Here is an 18,665-nt window from a genome sequence, read left to right on the forward strand (position 1 = left end):
TGGGGCAAGGGTGTGGACACCCACCACTACTCCAGCTCAAGCTTCATCCTCTGGAAGGTCTTGATCATCTGGGAAAGGATTCAGTATTCTCAAATACCCAGTCCTCAGACTTTGATTTCAAAGTGGGTGCAGGCTTCAGGGTGTACCCCTGGCTAGACATCTTACCCTGTATGGGGTCAGAGCTGGGAAGGGAGGACCCTCGGTACCAAGCACAGGGCAAGCTGTCTTTGCTTCCTGTGCCACCAGGAATACTTCCGTTTGTTGCCTAAGTAATTCTGACTTGACATACCATCATTTTTTAGGTGGAATCATAACGTGTGAGAACTTAAAGAGACATTCAAAGTCATCTTATCCAAACTCTTCATTAACATAGGAAACCAAGGCCAGAGGAATGAACTGACTTGCCCATGGTCATACCACAAGGTCAACATTAGATGAGTAATAGAAAACCAGGTCTCTGGAGTCCAGATGATCCCTCTCATTCCCATTCTTCTAGCTGTGATTCCAGTGCTGATCGCTAAAGTTCCTAGATGCTTTGACAAACTATATTGCTGGTTCTGTTGCTATTAAATAAAAGTAGCTAGTTGTAAGCACAGTGGAGCAAACTCATGGAAGACGGAGGAAAATGTAGCCATATGCCCTGCAGCATGTACATAACTTAGGTTTCTCTGAATTGTGAAATAATAAATTCCCTTTGTTGACTAGGATACCATTTAGAATCAGAAGTGGACACCAGTGAGCTATCAGATAAGTTGAAATGCAGGGAGCCAAGTAATACAATAGAAGGGAATAAAATTGCATTGTTTGCGTCCATGGAAGTGGTCCATTTTCACCCCTTTGAAGATCCCTCCAGAGTAATATATGCAAGATAACTGTGCTGGATCCAGCGTGGCCTCATAGATCAGCTGTCACTCAGCCTTGAAGGCTGCAGCTGGAATTCAGTGAGTTTATTCTTCAGTGAAGTGAGACGAGGAGGAAGAATATAGTTAGGGTCTTTCTCTCTGCATTTGTTTTTATATTATTTGTTCTTTTAACAAAAATTTATTTAACAATTGTTATACACCAGGTCCTGTGCTGGGTGTGAGGAGTATAGAGGTAAACAAGGCAAATATAGTCCCTGCTCTCGAGTAGCTTCCTGTCGACTAGGGAGAATCATATGAGATCTCTGAGTGGGAAAGGAGGTGTGTGAAAGAGCTAAACCAATCATTTAGGGAGTCCTGACAGAGCAAAAGGAGAAAAGCATCTCTATCCATTAGCAAGCCCCGGTGGAGATGTAGACGCTCTGATGCTGAAGAGAGATGAGGACTGATGGTTTTCACCTTCATTGAGAACAAAGTGAATTACAGCCTGAGCAATTCAGATGGGGAAATAGCATTTCCATATTTCAAAAGTTTTTAGAATAGGAAATAGGCATCTAGAAGAGATTATGGAGTGTTCTTGTCTGATGGACTTTAAAACAAACCCATGCCTGGCCCTTATGGCTCAGTTAGTTGGAGCATTGTCCCTTACACCGAAAGGTAGGGGTTCCATTCCCAGTCAGAGCACATACCCAGGTTGTGGGTTCAATCCCTCGTCGGGCAATATGTAAGGCAACTGATATTTCTCTCTCTCTCTCTCTCTTTCCTCTCTCTAAAAATCAGTAAAAAATATAACCTCACGTGAGGATTAAAAATAAACAAACAAAAGTAATGAAATAAAATAGACCCCTTAGCCCAAGATGATGTAGCCATGATTGTTCATGTCTGTGAGTGATGAACTGCAGTGGTCGGCAAACTCGTTAGTCAACAGAGCCAAATACCAACAGTACAACGATTGAAATTTCTTTTGAGAGCCAAATTTTTTAAACTTAAACTGTATAAGTAGGAACATTGTTATTAACTTAATTAGGGTACTCCTAAGGCTTAGGAAGAGCCGCACTCAAGGGGCCAAAGAACCGCATGTGGCTCGCGAGCCCCAGTTTGCCGACCACAGAACTAGGGAACCCCTCAGGGTCAGTCTGAGCTTGACTTGCCTTTATGCGGTTGACAGAATGCTTAGTGAAACTGGGCACGATGTGTCTACTTTGTTGTTTGAAACTGGCATTACAAAGTTTAAAACTGATGATAGGTTTTGTGGGTGAAATATAGTTTTATCATGCTTTTTAACGGAATAATATTAAATTACAAAGAAGAGGCATCTTCTGAGCCAGCCATGGTGTTTCATGTTTCATGTGTATTTTTTTGCAACAACTTCAAAATGTGTTAGCTATCAGCTATATTTAGCCAGAAGCATATTAAGTGTATCCAAGTCCATAAATTTAGAGTTAAGCCAAAAGCTCTGGAAAAATTCTATTTCCTCTTACTAGAAACAATAAAAAAATAAATAACCAATTGCTGTTATCATGTCTTATCGCTGTCATTATTCCAGCCAGCTTGTCACACCAAGCACTCTGATAGGAAGAGAGCAGTCATGCTACACTGTTAGCCCCATGTAATAAGTAGCTGGACCTTCAGCACTGATTTCTCTAACTTAGTGCGAACAGGGCACTAAGGCAACAGACTGGTAACAGGGACCTACATGCGCCAAATTAATCCATTTCAGGTTGTGACTAAAATGTGTCTCAATCTGTATCATCTATATTGGGTTTTAGCTAGGTTTTTTTGTTAATATGAATTTAGGAATAGCAATTCTTTTAGACAAAGGCAAAAATGCCAGACATGGACCAAAAACTAAAATGGATGTTAATTAAGTCCAGTGAATAGATAGACTTGGGTACAGGATAGAATCTGAAGAGCCGTTCTTTCAACAGGGTCTGCTATTTTTATTTTAGGTTAATGGGAGCTAAGCAAACTTTGAATTTTAAAATTAAAATATATTAGCCACATCATACTTTTTGCATTGCTGTATTTTTTAAGTGGTAATATATATTTATGGTTTAGAGAAGGGAGAAGGAAATACATAAGAAGCCTAGGAAAGAAGCTGAAGATGACAGAGATGGAAACATAAAATCAATATATGTATTTGATAACACAAAAACACTACAATTTTTTGACATAGATGGGAGTATAAAATTCTGTATATCTGATTACACTAATATACTACGAAGTTATGAAGAAAAAACGCAGTATTATTTCATCACTTACCCCTCCTTTCTCCCTGTTATGGACCAAATGTTTGTGTCTCCCCAAATTTATATGTTGAAGTTCTAACCCCTAAATTGGAGATAGGGCCTTAGAGGAAGTAACTAATGTTAAATGAATTCATAAGGGTGTGACCCTGATCCAGTAGGATTGGTGTCTTTATAAGAGAGACACCAGAGAGCTTGCTCATTCTCTGATCACACAAGGAAGAGGTCACTTGAGCTCACAGCGAGAAGGTGGCCTCCTGCAAGCCAGAAGAAGTGGTCTCAGAATGAAACCTACCTTGCCAGCACCTTAATCTTATATTTCCCAACTCCAGAACTTGAGAAATTAATATCTGTTGTTGAAGTCACCTGGTCTGTTGTATTTTGTATGGCAGCCCGAGCAGACTAACACCTCCCCACTTCCAACATCACTCCTAAAGAGGAAGCCCAGTTAAAAATGTGGCACCTTTAGTGGCCTATATAATAAGCAAAGAACAGAGCATATTGTCTTTCAGTGTGAGTGATTTAAGTCACAGGGTGTCACTGGCATTCTCCGTCACTGCCCTCCATACTCACTCCAGTGATGCTCTGCTAAATCGGCACAAGTAGAGCAGGCCTGGTCTCCACCTAGGCCTAGGGGCTTTTGTTTATTTCAGTCATTAAACAAAGAAGATGCATGTTGTAGAATCCCCACCGTATCCTAACTTTATTGTGGCATTCCTATGCAGGGATAGGGAGAGTGAAAAACTAAACCCACCCACAACGGGAAGGTCATCCAATGTTTAAGTGAATGAAGGGTGAAGGTGGAGAGTGGAAGGAGGATTGTGACCTTGAACTTAATTTGGAGATGTAATTGATACTAGGTTTTAACAACTAAGGTGGATTATTTCATAGTTTTCTGTTAGATCAGTGGTCGGCAAACTGCGGCCCCTTGATTGTGGCTCTTCCACAAAACACCACGTGCGGGCGCGCACGTACAGTGCGATTGAAACTTCGTGGCCACACTCAAGGGGCCAAAGAGCCGCATGTGGCTCGCGAGCCACAGTTTGCCGACCACTGTGTTAGATCAAAGACTCATAAAACTAACTGGATAACTTATCGGGAGAAAGAGTTGGGTTTTGATCCTTTGGCTTGTCATGTTTCATGTCTTTGTGTTCAGCCCTGTAAGCACGAGAAAGGAAGTGGATAGGAACAATTGCAGTTTTTGAAACCCAGAAGGTAGAAGAAGGTCTCTTCTGATTTATGTTTCATTTCTGTTAACTTGTGCTTTCCAATTGCTAGAGTCTGAAATTATCACAGCTGGGATCACATTCTTTCCCTTTGTGCTCCCTATTTTTTAAAACTCATCCCCACAAATGATGTTAACTTTTGAGTTTTTATGCTACTCCGCAGCGCGCCAGTGTATTCAGGCAGCCTACGGAGGTTAAAATGAATCTTTCCAGCCCATACTTTTTTTTCTCTTTTGCCCACATGATTTCCTAAATAGAAATCTAATGGATAAGCTAAGGAAATAAAATTAACCATTTCTACACCCCTGGTATTAATTCTCTTATCCTAAGGGCACACAAGTGATTGGCTCATTCACAAGACTCTAACAGTAAAAGAGAAATTCCTCCTCTGATTAGATTTTACACTAATGCTTCAGGTCCTTTAAATATGTAGGATAATTCCAAATAGTTGGATGGCTCTCAGGAGCAGACCCTCAGGAAGGTAGGCTGTTTACATATGTTTCATCTTTTTTACGCTTTAAACTTGGAGGAATTATACTTGGAAAGTTTCTTAGGAAACCAAATAAAATCTTGTGACATTGTGGGTACATATTAGTATTAGGCATGTGAGGCTGTGGACATTTTAAAAAGAAAGAGCAACTATAGAGATTGAGGACAGGACAGACCCCGGGGACGGGAGCCTGAGTAGAAACTCCAGTGGTCTTAGTTTTGCACTTGTTTGTAAAATACTTGGATTTGGGAAATAAGTGAGTATTGTGCCAAGTTTATTAAGCGTAGCTTTTGTGCATATTACTTTAAGGGACAGTCCCCATGTGTAGAGGTGCCAGGAAAAGTAACATGTGAAGATTGGATCTAGTCTATGAATAGTTTCAAGAGGCATGTAGCTTCCCCCTATCATGCATCACCTCTGGAATATTGAAAAGGTCTTTGATTGCATCTGTGCGCAAAAGGAGAAAAACAAAGATGGTATAGAAAGGCAGAATAGCAGAAGCTTTAGATGCATAGGGAAGAACTAATTTGATATTAAAAGAAGAAAACAACTCAGGCTCTTCTTTGTCATAAGTCTTCATATGGTAGAGGGAAAATAATTAGAAATTGTGTTTCCCATAAATGCAAATTTAGACAAGGCAGGCATGTGCTATTTTTGCAGAACAAAATTAACTCCTTGCATCCCACTAGGCTGCAAATGGGGTCTGTTTAAGTTCCCTTGAGCTCTGCTGGGATCCTAGGTAAGGAGTACTGTTTCTAGAACTCTAAATGGTCTACTGGATTTCTTTATATGTTTTCCTGAAGAATGGAAAACACTGTACTTACTAAAGATTGCTTTATTTCTAAGAAAATATTTTTCAGGTCAATGCAAATTAATCTATGCCTTGCCCTCCCTAATGCCTTCTCCCCTAGTCCCCTAACTCCCCTCCATATCCTGCCCAACTGCCACCAGCAATATTATAAAAGAGTGATTGCATTCTAAAGTAATTTATTGGGGGAGGCATTTATTGTTATTTTACACTCAATCATGAGTTATTTGTAATAATATTCTGAGATATAATGATTTGGGTTGTTAGAGAGGAAAGTTATTTTCCTTTCGAGCCTTGCAAACCATGTATGTACCTTTAAACAAGGGAACTGGATTAAAGCTGAAGAATGTCCCTTTGCCCTGGCTAACTGGCTAGAATGGGCACTGAGTAGTTCATAACCAGGTTCACAGTCAACGATGGCAGACTGCCCCCCTGCAAAGCCAGCAGCGGAGCTGGGGCCTCAGCACCACTGGAGCGACCCTCCTACGTGTCTCCAGTGTGCTCACGTTCCCATCATCTTCAGCATCTTCTTCCTCTAGCATCTCAGGACTTCCCCTCATGTTCTTCTTCCTGCTCCCAATCCCCTGCCCCCATCCCCACAGTATGACTTTACCTTAGGAGCCTAATACAGAAAACAGCAGCCCCTCAGACAAGCAAGCTCCCAGCTTCCCACCTTCTGCTCTACCTGTTCTCTGAATCCTCCTGTTGCGATGAAGACTCCTTCTACCTTTTAAAGAACCGTCTGGATCCTGTTCTTCCACTCCTGGTCAGAATCTCTCTTCATCTCCTTTCTCTCCTAGAATCCAGTTTTCATTTGTTACTAGATCTTTCCCTACCCAAGGACTCTAGCTCCTCCCACTTTAGATACTCTCCCCTGCCGCTGTGGCTGCCAGGGCAGTGGTCGTGCTTCCCACGTTGCTCACTACTTTATTGAAACTTCTCCTTTAAGGTCCCACACCCTTCACGTTGCTGCTTCCAGTTTTCCTCTTTTTTAACATTCCAAGGACATTTGCCCAGTTGACCAGTCCCTCCTTTCTAACACCCTCTTCTCTTGGCTTCTGTTTCATTGCACTTTTCTGCTTTTCCTTCTCTCTCCCCTGCTTCTCCCCAATCAGTAACCCTTAGAGTCCCTGTGAGTCTGGTCCTGAGCCCTTCTCTGCAGCACTCCGTCTCTACTGGCTTCTTGCCATGCACATGGCTTCAGGTATCATCTGCCTGCTGATAAGCCCACGTTTACATTTCCATCCATATTTTCTTCTAGGCTCCAGACTCCTGTTTGATATCTCTACTCTGTCTCACTGGGACCTCAAGTTCAGTGTAGCCCAAATCAGACTCATCATCCACCTCCCCAAACCTGATTGTCCTTCTGTGGCTCCTTCCTCCATCCTCTCTCTTACCCAGGATACACCTCCCTGATGGCCACCTCTCACATTCAGTCAGTCTCTAAACCCTGTTCATCAGTAGCTCCTATTTATTGGGAGAACATGTTCACCACTTCCTTCCTAGGCCAGCTCTAACTTCTCTTGTCTGGTCTATCACAATAGGGTCCTCTGGTTTCCCTTCATCCACTTTGGCACCCTGCTATCTTGTAGCAACAGCAATGTTTTTAAAGCAAAAAAAAAAAGTAGTCATATTCCCTCTTTAAGACATTTCAGTAGCTTCCAATACACTTAGAAAGTTCGGAGTCCTTGACATGGTCTACAGGGCCCTGCTTGATCTAGCCTTGCCTGCAAGCCTTCTGCATGCCCTGCCTTCCTCCCTGACTCAGTTGCTCCAGCCACACAGCCTTCCCTATGCTTGCGGTTCCCACTCCATGGCCTTGGCAGATGCCCTGCCACTACTTATCCCTTCAGTCTTATCTAAATGTCACTTGCTCATGTCCAATTTAAATCAGGCACCACTGTCACAGTTGTTCATCAGACCTTCTTGTTTCTACAGAGCTCTTCTCAATTCACAGTCATTTGTCTCCTGTTCTGAATATGTAACATTTGTCACCCCCCAGTGGACTGCTAGCTATGAACCCTCTGTCTGTTCAGTCCTAGATGTTTCTGGCAGATGGTAGATGCCCAGTGATCGTTGTTGAATGAATCAGTGAGTAAAGGATGAATAGAAACATCTTCCTGGAATTGATCTAGAACTCTGGTGGCGCAGACTCTCTCATATACACATGAGACCTTTTACCTTTTGCTACTTCAAAAATTTCTAAATAGACTTAAAAGATAACTTATCTACTGAAACCCAGACATAGTTTACTGATCCAGTAAAATGACATTAACTTGGAATGGTTCAACGAGAGCTGTTCATGCTTAAACACATTTTTCAGCTTTCACTTTACCATGGTAGTTTATAGGTGTGTTTTAAATTGGGAAATGAAACAAAATGCACATTTGGACATTAGCACCTGCCTCAGTGAAAGTCTCTGTAATGTCTAAGTCTTATGGAAGACGGAAAGTCAGGGAGGTAGCTGATTTAATGTCACAGCCATTGCAGGTTTTACTCTGCTTGACTGCATACTAAACAACAACGTTCAAACAAGCACACATTGAGTGTGCTATGAAATCCTGGTGGTGAGGGGAGGATTAATAGAAATAATATTAGGAGAAACAAGCTACATACTATTGCAAAAGATTGACGTGACACCCCAAGCAATATTACTGTCTCACCCAAGCCACCCAGCCACAGAATGTTTCATTTTCTCTTGATTAACAGAGGAATTTTGTGAAATTTCCAAATTGTTTCTGTTCTAAATCTTTCTCCTTCCCACCTGTCTCATGTTAATACAGGCAATTGAGCCAAGAAAAGTCTTCAGATCTTTGAACAGTCGCATTAGAAATCTTAGGCTCTGGGAATAAAACATTTTTCCCTAAGATTTGCAAAAAAGAACTTACTAACCTCAATCAAAGACCTGGCCAACAGTTTAATTCCCAGCACAAACTTGATAAATTGCCTGCTGGAGAAAAAACTACAGAGGCACTAAAGGATTAGAGGGGGGAAAAATTCATTTTCAGCTCCCCACCCACTCACTTCCAAAATTCTGTGTCCCTATACCAGAGGCCCACACTCATGCATGTTATATTTATTCGTGTATTTCTCTCCCACCCTATCGTGGCACTCTTGGTATTCCTATTTCTCAGCTTCTTAACTCCCAAATTGTGAGCTGGCTGGTTGATTGGTATTTTAACATAGTTGCCTTCACCAAGTTGTGACTATTGGCTTAGGAAATCCCCTGTGGAATTGAACTAATCGACTAACAAGCACTTATTGTGTAACTATGAGTTAATAAGAAAGGGCTCTGCAGAAGATAAAAGGATTGATGCTTGAGCCCTGTTCACACCTCCCTCCTTACTTAACAAAGCTCAGGTCATGGCGATAAAGAAAAGGGTAGAGAGAAGAGGTGAATTGGTATGTCCCTGATACCAATTGTAATGATTCTAGCTTGATTGGCCCGTTCTTCTCAAACTTTAGCATATACAGAACTTTTTGACAATCTTGTTAAAACTCACATCCTGGGCTCCATATATCCCTCCCCCGCCCCCCACCCCCCGCAACCCTTGAGATTCTGACTTACTAAATCCTAGGTAGTGCCCATAGTTGCCAGTTTTACAAGCTTCCAAATGACACTGATGCTAGTGGTCTGAGCACACTTTGGGTGGAACTGGCTTGGTCTAGAAAACAATAGGAGCAGCTGGCATAATTCCCCTCTCCCCACTCTTTTGCCACTTTTGCAATAAACCTGTGTTGAAAGAGCGGGGGGAATAGCTGAGAAAATACTTTTATGTAACTCACGGAGTATGGTGGGCGTGGAACTCAAAGCAATGTATTAAGTGGTGGTAGTATTCCACCCTTGGCTCATGCAGCATTAGGACCAACCTTGGCAGAAACGTGTGGAAACTCATTGTGTATCCAGGTGCAGAAAGGATGTTGCTAGAATCTGAATAGGTAGGAAGGGACAAGGCATCTCTGAAGAGATAAAACAGGAGCTTAACTTTTGCAATAAGTGCCAGTCACAAACACAGTGATGCCCCAAATCAGGGAAGAGCTCTTTACCCAGTGGAGGAGCCTCTTGGGTTAAAGTTGGCTGCTTAGAACTCTGGGTTTCTCGAGAGGGGGGAGATATGGGAGGCTCGTGTTGCCTGTGGGTTAATACCACCAGGCTTCAGCGAGATCCTGCTGGACATTCACTCTCTAGACATCCCAGAAAGCCTCTGGAAGGCTTTCCCCACCAACTAAAGGAGGCTTGTCAGAATTTGGCTAACTGGGAAAACATTTGTATTGCTCGCTGACCCAAAGCTGTACCTCTGCAATTAGAGTAGCGCTTTTCTTTGTATTCCCTGAGGGTGAAGCAGTTGCCAAGTATCTAACAATCAGCTTCTAACAAGCCCCATGGAAGGAGCTATCGATTGGGCTGGAGGAGAAACAAGTGCAATTAAGTTTCAGACTAATCATCAGAATTCAACATTGACCGAATTGTTCCAGAGATTTATTAAAAAACCCTGTCCTTGACTTGGAGTAAGGGCGTGTCCGGGTTTGCTGGAGAGGGTCATCGGCAGTGTGAAAAACTGTGGTTCAGCAATTTGGAATATTTTCTTACTCTCAAGGGACCAGGATGAAATGAATAAAACTTGCAAATCCCCACAGTAGGCTCTTTAATTAGAAATGAAAGGTAGGGAGAGTCTTAGCATTTAATAGCATAGCCTGTTCGTTTTCAGCAGCTACACTAGGAATCATGTATACTTGTTGTCAAGTTTATTTGCTTATTTATTTTGCTTGGGAACGTTGCAGAGCAGCCTAGGCTGTTGCCATACTTGTTGCAGGTGCCTGGGTAGCCTGTGCAGCTTCAAGGACAAACAGAATTGCATCGGGACAAAAACAGTGTTTCCTTTGGGTATATCTGTATTTAGCAGCAAAAAATTGTTCTTATTTTGAAAAGCTCAGAAAACATTCTGGTGTAACAACAGTGTATATGACCTTGAAAATATAATTGATATTGAATTATGTATTATTCATATGCAAATCATGCCTTTTAAAAATAATGTCTAAAGTGACAGATGAACAGTCAGCCTCCTTTGTGGCCTGTTGACCTCTATGACCTCTAACCAAGAAGGTACCTGGTTACAAGAGCTTATGACTGTATTTTCTTCACTGTTGGCAGTAAAAAGCAGTCCAAACTGCGTTTCTTCATGGAGAGGCTCAGCCTGCCCATGCTCATATATAATTGGAATTCATTTTATGATACCATCAAAACAAAAGAGATAAATTTCTAACTTCCACCTATTAAGGTTTGTCACAAATAATGGCTGGGAAACATTCTAAATAAATCACTTTGCCCTGTTGGAAAAAAGTACCATGCTGTTAATTTTATTGCTTTTCTGGCAAGCATATTAGTATTAAGCAATAGATATAATTGGAGGCATATTATAAATTAGACATGACCACTGCTGTGTCCTATACCAGCTTTACATATAGGATAGCATCTGAATTATTTTCCAAAGAAAAACAAGAGAGATGGTAACAAAACCTTAAGTGGTTTGTTCATTGTTGTGAGAATTTGCAGGTACTTCCACAGTATTTGAAAGGTGATTGTATCACATGTTTTTAAAATATATTTTTATTGATTTCAGAGAGGAAGGGAGAGGGTGAGAGCCATAGAAACATCAATGATGAGAGGGAATCATTGATCAGCTACTTCCTGCATGCCCCTACTGGGGATCGAGCCCATAACCTGGGCATGTGCCTTTGACCGGAATCAAACCTGGGACCCTTCAGCCCTCAGCCCAATGGTCTATCCACTGAGCCAAACTGGCTAGGGCATCACTTTTATAATAAGAAATTATATATAAAACAAACAAAAATCAACAACCAGGTGTTACAATGTGCAAGACTACCATTATTTCACTGACATCCCCGTACCTATAGTAGCTTCTTTCTTAAAAATGTTCATTTTATTTAGTTCTTTTTATGGAGATTTCTCCTATTCTTTCATTTGTAACATGTTTTTTTGACTCTGCATTCTGGCTGTTTCCTTGTGCTTGTTTCTCTGTATTAGGTAGATCTGCTATGTCTTTTGGACTTGGTAGAGTGGCCTTGTGTAGTAGGTCTCCTATGTGGTCCAGTGGCTTAGCCTCCCCAGTCACTTGAACTGGTCACTCCAGGTGTACCTCTGTGTGAGCTGTGTGCAGTGTCCTATTGTAGTTGAGCCTTGGTTAATGTTGGCATCACCCCCAGGCCAATTGGTTGTGAGAATCGGCTGTGACTACAGTGGAAGAGCTGCTGTGCAGGAGCCGACCCTATGGAGCAGGACTTGCTTCAGTGGGACTTTGGTGCTCACTGAGTCCGCACCTTGATTGTGTCACTCATGGAGGTGGTAGTGTTGTAATCTGGCATAATCTGAATCTGACCACTGGCTCCAGAGCCTCCTGGAAGGTGCAGAGTCAACCACTGCCTGTGCCCTGCCTGGGGCCACCCAACATGAGCTACAAAGCCATCTGCAGATGGCTGCTACTTGTGTTGGGCTTGGAGGTGCCCAGGAGAGGCCAAGCTGTGAACCAAGACAGGCTGCCCCTAGTGCCGGACCTATGGCCACTTCTTGAGAGGTACAGGGCATGCTGAGGCCAGCTGCTGCTTGTTTGAGAGATTTTAAGAAAGTCTGAAGCATAAGGCAGGAGAGGCCAGTTGTATGGAAAAGCCACTGGAAACAGCTTGGATGAGCCTGCAAGTAGGGAGAGGTGGGGTCTGAGGGAATCACCAGGGTGGGGTGAAAAGTGTGAGCCAGGTAGATAGAGACTCAGATATGGCTCAGCCTGTCAGCTCTGTGGCAGGGAGGGCCCAGCAAAGGAACAAAGCCTCTGCCAGCACCTCTGTCTGGGAGAAAGCTGCCCCTCCAGGGCTCAGCCTAATTCCAGGCAAGTTAGTTCCTTCCCAAATGTCCCTGGTTCCTTTCAAGCTGTTGGCCCAGCACTGGAGCTCAGAGAGAATGAGTCCAAGTAAGTCCCTGTGGGCCCTTTAAAAGGAACTGCCTAGGGCCAGCAGCTGTCTACCTTTATATAATACTAGGGGCCCGGTGCACAAAAATTTGTGCACTTGGGGGGGGGGGGTCCCTCAGCCCAGCCTATGCCCTCTTGCAGTCTGGGACACCTTGGAGGATGTCCACCTGCTGGCTTAGGCCTGCTCCCTGGGGGATCGGACCCAAGCTGGCAGTCAGACATCCCTCTGGCAGCCCGGCAGCCCTCGGGGGATGTCCACTTGCCAGCGGGGGGCAGGCCTAAGCTTCAGTCTGACATCCTTAGTGCTGCTGAGGAGGCGGGAGAGGCTCCCACCACCACTGCTGTACTGGCAGCCGTCAGCCTGGCTTGTGGCTGAGCAGAACTCCCCCTGTGGAAGTGCACTGACCACCAGGGGGCAGCTCCTGCATTGAGTGTCTGCCCCCTGGTGGTCAGTGTGTGTCATAGTGACCAGTCATTCCCAGTCGTTCTCTGTTAGGGTCAATTTGCATATTACCCTTTTATATAGGATTATGCCACTTTATGTATAATATAAGAATCTTAGCCCTAACTGGTTTGGCTCAGTGGATAGAGCGTCAGCCTGCGGACTGAAGGGTCCTAGGTTCAATTCCAGTCAAGGACATGTACCTTGGCTGTGGTCACATCCCCAGTAGGGAGTGTGGAGGAGGCAGCTGATCGATGTTTCTCTCTCACCAATGTTTCTAACTCTATCCCTCTCCCTTTCTCTCTGTAAAAAATCAATAAAATATATTTAAAAAAAAATCTTAAAATGACCTAGCTGCCCTGACCTGGTTTGGCTCAGTGGATAGAGCAGCCGTGGGCAAATTACGGCCCACGGGCCGAATCTGGCCCGTTTGAAGTGAATAAAACTATTGAAAAAAAAGACCGTACCCTTTTATGTAATGATGTTTACTTTGAATTTATATTAGTTCACACAAACACTCCATCCATGCTTTTGTTCCGGCCCTCCGGTCCAGTTTAAGAACCCATTGTGGCCCTTGAGTCAAAAAGTTTGCCCACCTCTGGGATAGAGCGTCGCCCTACGGACTGAAGGGTCCCAGGTTCGATTCTGGTCAAGGGAATGTACCTTGGTTGTGGGCACATCCCCAGTAGGGAGTGTTCAGGAAGCAGCTGATTGATGTTTCTAACTCTCTATCCCTCTCTCTTCCTCTCTGTAAAAAATCAATAAAATATATATATATTTTTAAATGCCCTATCTGGTTTGGCTCAGTGGATAGAGCATCGGCCTGTGGACTGAAGGGTCCCGAGTTCAATTCCAGTCAAGGGCACATGTCCGGATTGTGGGCTTGATCCCCAGTAGGAGGAGTGCAAGAGGCAGCCAATCAGTGATTCTCTCTCATCGTTGATGTTTCTATTTCTCTCTATCTCTCACTTCCTCTCTGAAATCAATAAAAAATATATTCAAAAAGGAATCTTAAAACAATAAACTATAGTAATTCTTTGAATGACTGGAGGAGATTTTTTGAATTGATATACCATTACATACATAAGAATCCTCCACAATTTACATAAGAACATCCACCCCAGTTGTAGTGCATTAATATTAATATCTAATATTTTATCATTTCCACAGGCTAAAATGAAATTGCTGTGTCAAAGAGAGTAGCTATTTATATGGCACAAATTATTATCTGGCACAAGTTGTTATTGGGGGAGTTGTGGTATCCCTTTCCCCACTGAGTGCTGAAGGTGGAGTCCTTATGATAACTTAAGGAAAAGAATTTCCTGCCGAAACCGGTTTGGCTCAGTGGATAGAGCGTCGGCCTGCGGACTGAAAGGTCCCAGGTTCGATTCTGGTCAAGGGCATGTACCTGGGTTGCGGGCATGTGCAGGAGGCAGCTGGTCGATGTTTCTCTCTCATCGATGTTTCTAACTCTCTATCTCTCTCCCTTCCTCTCTGTGGAAAGTCAATCCTATCTAATAAAAGAGAAAAATGGTAATTGGCGTACGACGATACCTTTTTCATTGGCTAATCAGGGCTATATGCAAATTAACTGCCAACTAAGATTGGCAGTTAACTGCCAACATAGGCGCAATGCTGGGAGGCGAAAGGGGAAGGAGGGAAGAAGCTGCCTGCCGCTGACTGCAATCGGAAACCCAGGCGGCAGCCAAGAGCCAGAGAACCGAGCTGCCTTTGCTTGGAGAAGCCAGGCCTCCTTTGCCGGCTTCTGTGATAAGAGAACCTGGCCGCCTTTGCCGGCCCTGGGCCAGTAATGGGAGAAGCTGGGTGGGGCAGGGAAGAGGCGGATGTCTGCCTGGCTTCTCAGATCACTGATCACCAGTGATGGGAGAACACCCAGAGGCGGGGCCAGAGGCCAGGCTGCATAGCTGCCTGGGGACACCATCTGGACCCCAGGGGCGACGCAGCCAGGCCCCAGAAGGAGACCCAGGGCCCGGGGCTGAGTTGCAGCTGTGGTACGCAATCCAGTGCCTGGGCTGAGGAGACCCAGAAGGAGACCCAGGCGCAGGGGCTGTTTTTGCCGCTGGGGCACGCGATCCAGTACCTGGCTGAGGAGACCCAGAAGGAGACCCAGGGGCCTCGCAAGAGGAGAGTCTCCATGGTTAGATGGCGTGGTGTCGGGACAGGAATAAAGACCCGAGGTGACTCAGATGCCTGGCCACAGGGTTAGACCAGCCAGCAGGGCCTTTCAGTTGGGACTGGGGTAGGGGTGGGGCGAGGGAGGCAAGCCGGAAATAGAGAACTACAACTCCCAGGAGGCTTAGCGGCCAGGGCCTGGGTGCCTGGCTGTGAAATGGGATGGGCTGTAGTTTCGCAAGCCACTTTAAACTAGAGGCTTGCAAGGTTGGAAGTTCTGCGTCGGGAGCCAGGGAGAAATGGAGCTGGAGCAGAGAGAGGGGTCCATGGCAGCTGTGGGCTTTGAGGAGTTCTCAGCACCTCCCGGCTGGGAGCTGGCGCTGCCTCCGCTGAAGGTGGTCACATCCTGGAGAGCGAGCTTGAGACCGAAGTGGAGTTCGTGTCTGGGGGTCTGGGCAGCTCCAGCCTCCAGGAGCGAGATGAAGAGGAGGAGGCAGCCTGAGGCCAGCAAGGGCGGCGCCAACAGGAACTCAATCGCAGGAAGTACCAGGCGCTGGATCGGCGCTGCAGGGAGATTGAGCAGGCGAAGGAGCGGGTCCTGAACAGGCTCCATCAGATATAGAGGATAACATGGAGACTCCAGCAGGAGCGGAGGTTCCTCATGAGGGTGCTGGACTCCTATGGTGACAACTACCGGGCCAGCCAGTTCACCATCTTACTGGAGGACGAGGGCAGCCAGGGCAGAGACGCCCCCAACCCAGGCAACGCTGAGAACGAGCCTCCAGAGAAAGAGGGGCTGTCCCCGCCCAGGAGGACGCCAGCGCCCACAGAAGCCAGCAGCCCGGCCCCTGGCAAGGGGCCCAGCAGTTGGAAGAGGCGGCGAGTGCCATAGGAAGGGCACTGGGCAGGAGTCCCGCTGACTCCGGAGCTGGCCCCCGTGCAGATAAAGGTGGAGGAAGACTTTGGCTTCTAAGCCCTCGAGGCTCTGGACTTAAGTTGGGTTTCTCGGGGCCCAGACAAGCTGCTGCCCTACCCCACCCTAGCCAGCTCCCCCTTTGACTGACCCCCCAATAAATGGACCCAATGCAAAAAAAAAAAAAAAAAAAAAGCTTATAGAGGCATGTTTATAGGATCAAATAGTATAAATATAGATGTAACAGGACAATAAAAAGAGAACCTGGCTATGATGATAACCTGAATGCTGCCTCTTTGTCATTCCTTCTTTGGGAACCCCTGGACCTGCTGGGGCTGGACCCCAACATTCCTCTTCTTATAAGGACTTCAGTGAGATGGGCTAAGGGTCCCACTGGAACTGCCACAATTTAATGTAATCCCCTCTTTAAAGATCTTATCTCCATATACAGGTACATTCTGAGGTTCTGGGGATTAGGATTTTAACATACATTTTGTTGATTACCCAAATCAGCCCTTAACAACCAGCATGTTTCAGAAAGTAGATTCCTACAGGGTTATTTACCAAACATTCAGAAGTATTTTAAAAGAGCTAAGCCCCTCGCCCACCGTGTGGGCCCCTCCCAGCGAAGAGCGAAGGCCTGGGTTCCGGGCACCGGAGGAAAACTGGTGCCAGCAGCCAGGGGAAGGGGCCCCCAAGGGGCCCCAGATTGCGAGAGGGCACAGGGTGGGCTGAGGGACCCACCCGAGTGCACAAATTTTTGTGCACCGGGCCTCTAGTAAAATATATATATAAAAAAAAAGAATTTTCTGAGACTCACATGAGAGGATGAGTGATTTTTATTTGTGTGGAATTACATTCCTGGGTTTCCAAAGTCTCATTTTTTTTCATCCAATCCTGGAAGTATGACTGGGGTTTCAGTAGAGCTAAAAGCAAAGCCATGGTCCCGTGTTTCCGTTCCATGTTGCAGCTGGGTTCAGTTCACCATCAGGTTAGTTACAGTCCATTAGTTCATTGTGTGGGGGATCCATGTGGCCATGGGCCATGTGAGCGAATGCAGGGGAGCCAAGAATGGGTGCCCCCTGCAACAAGAATACCAAGAGCATCAAGAGCGCAAGAGGGGAAACTACTCTGCTTAGGGATTAAATATCTCAAATCTTCACATATTTGCAATGGCCCTGCCCATTCTGGCCAATGACCTCTGTTCCCAAGTGTGACTGCCTGCAAGCACCTTTGCTAGTCCCCCCAACTACACTGGGCATGTGTCTATCTTTCCTTTGCTGGACCCCTGGGGAGTGTAACTCTGAGGCTTCCTGTTAGAGCTGCCCAAATGGCATGCCTGCAATATTTGGCCCTTCGCTTTGCTCCTTTGTAATTACTAAGTTAATTACAATGGTATCAAAATTACCAAGTTACCATCCAGAAAGATTATTTTCATTTAAACGTAGCATTACTATCTGAGGGCATGCACATCACTGTGACCTTGCTAGTACTGGATATTTTTTAAAGTTTTTAATCTTTAATTTAAGTAAAAAATTGATATCTTATTGTTGGAACATCATTCATCTGAACATTAGCTTTGTTATTGTGCTTGAATTGCATAACCCTGTTGGCCATTTACATGTGTTTATTTAAATTCTATCAATTTAAAATATGTACATGATTTAAAATATTAATAAGGGAAATGTTTCTACAATGAAAACAGCTCTCCTGTGTTCCATGCTTCATTCTTCCAGTCTTGTTGCTCAAAGGAAACCAGTTTTAACACTTAGATTTCTAAATTAGGGCCTATAATGCTACTATTTCAGTTACTAGTTTCAGGTGTTTACTCTTTACTTTCTACTCTTTTAGGTAGACTCTTTCTCCAGTCCTCTACCCTTCTTCCTCCGTCCTTTCAATATACAGATGTAGTTAAATCGGGAAGCAGTGTCTACATTATTGTGTGTGTGAGAACCCATCACTTTCATCTTCCTGTTTAAGTGTGGGCTGTTTACTCTCTAGACCTGCCATTTTGCCATCAGGATGCTTTTCTTTACATAGTCTCTGCATGAAACCCATATTTTTTTTCTGGATCCACGTCTTTACTCTTTTTTATTTCTGCAGCATATTCTCCAGTAGTTATAAAGAACCTCACACATTGTTTGAATAGAGAATTTCAGGTATTGAACAATTTTTATAAAAATTTGAGGATGTTATTGTTGTCTTGAGTGGTTTTTGAGAAGTTGGGTGCATTCTGATTTTTGTTTGTTTGGATCCGACCATTTGCCTTTTTGGAATATCTGGGATGTTCTCTTTACCCTTGATGTTCTAGAATCTCATACTTGTACATTGACATTCACTGTGACTGGCATCTGGCTGACCTTTTCAAACTAAAGGTCCTTGTCCTTTTAACTCTGAGAAATTTCCTTTCATTATTTCTTTTGGCACTACTTTTTTTTACTTTCTCTGATCTCTCATTTTGGAAATTTTGTCAGTCAGATGTTAAATTTCATTGAGTGATTCTTTATCTTTATTCTCTATTTTCTGTCTTTTGCCTTTTATTCTAATTTCTGGGATACTTCCTG

General features: G+C 44.3%; 1 protein-coding gene and 1 pseudogene across 5 annotated transcripts in view; both read left to right on the plus strand.

The window, feature by feature from the left end:
* PHACTR1 (phosphatase and actin regulator 1) overlaps nucleotides 1–18,665 on the plus strand; it is a 485,326-nt gene that overhangs the window by 318,799 nt on the left and 147,862 nt on the right. The gene's annotated exons all lie outside the window — the stretch shown is intronic.
* LOC132229411 (TCF3 fusion partner-like) lies at nucleotides 15,488–16,251 on the plus strand (annotated as a pseudogene).

This window comes from Myotis daubentonii, chromosome 3 (assembly GCF_963259705.1).
Source record: "Myotis daubentonii chromosome 3, mMyoDau2.1, whole genome shotgun sequence".
In the NCBI taxonomy this organism is placed as follows: Eukaryota; Metazoa; Chordata; class Mammalia; order Chiroptera; family Vespertilionidae; genus Myotis; species Myotis daubentonii.